Source organism: Zalophus californianus, chromosome 1 (genome assembly GCF_009762305.2).
Source record: "Zalophus californianus isolate mZalCal1 chromosome 1, mZalCal1.pri.v2, whole genome shotgun sequence".
NCBI classification, from domain to species: Eukaryota; Metazoa; Chordata; class Mammalia; order Carnivora; family Otariidae; genus Zalophus; species Zalophus californianus.
In genome coordinates, this window is record NC_045595.1 from 17,521,409 (window position 1) to 17,522,435 (window position 1,027).

The following is a 1,027-nucleotide window of genomic DNA, read 5'->3' on the forward strand; positions in this document are numbered from 1 at the left end:
AGATATTTGCGCAGTTTTAAAACATGAAAAGCAATTCTGTATCTGCTTGCTTAGGCAACAATCACAATGCCAGGGGTAGCAGTTACCTTGGGGGAATGGGTGAGACTGGACGATTTACTATTAAGCTCGAATTCACAAACCCCAAGCTCAAGTCACATGCTCCACCGACTGAGCCAGCCAGGTGCCCCCGAACTTAAAACATTTTTTATTGGAACCAACGGATGATGGCTTGCATACAACACAGCTGCCCCTAATTTTTTTTGAGTTGTCTTACCCAAGATTCTCAGCTCTCAACCAAACTTCCAAGCAAGGTTCAGAGGGCAGGGTACATTCTATAAATAGAGCTCTGCCTGTTATTGGAGCGTAAGATGAACGTAGGGTAAGGCTGGGGTTATATCTTTGCACATGGGCTAGAGTTCAAGTTTAATTTTATAGGCAACAAGGAGCCATTAAACTTTTCAGTAAGAATGGGCTGACCTAATTAGACATTTAGCAAGTTGATTGTGGCAACAACAGGCTAAGCCAAAGGCCAGCTGGCTTTGGCAATAATCCAGAGAAGTGTTACCTGCTTAAATTTAAAGAACAAAGTTAGGGAGAGTGAGGAAGAGAAGACCGGCTCTGAATAGATGTTGAAGCTTTTACTTATTTGAAAGAGAGCGAGTGAGAGAGAAGCAGACTCCCTGCTGAGCAGGGAGCCCAACGTGGGGCTCGATCCCAGGACCCTGGGATCATGACCTGAGCCGCAGACAGACACCTAACCGACTGAGCCATCCAGGAGCTGGGTTTGGGTAACCTTTGATGTCCCTATTTCATCTTGCCAATCAATCTGAATGACAAGTTTTTGGAGTCAGGGTTGTAACTAGAGGTCATTCTGGCCATCCCTGAAGCCCTGCTACACAGGAGCCCTTTGGCCTCTTGAGGAAATTTGGCCACCCCTCCACCCCCCACTGGTTTTAGTCAAGTATGGTCCCAGAATTTTAAAGGGAAACACAATTCTCTTAAATCCATCAAGAACTAGGCAGAGAGC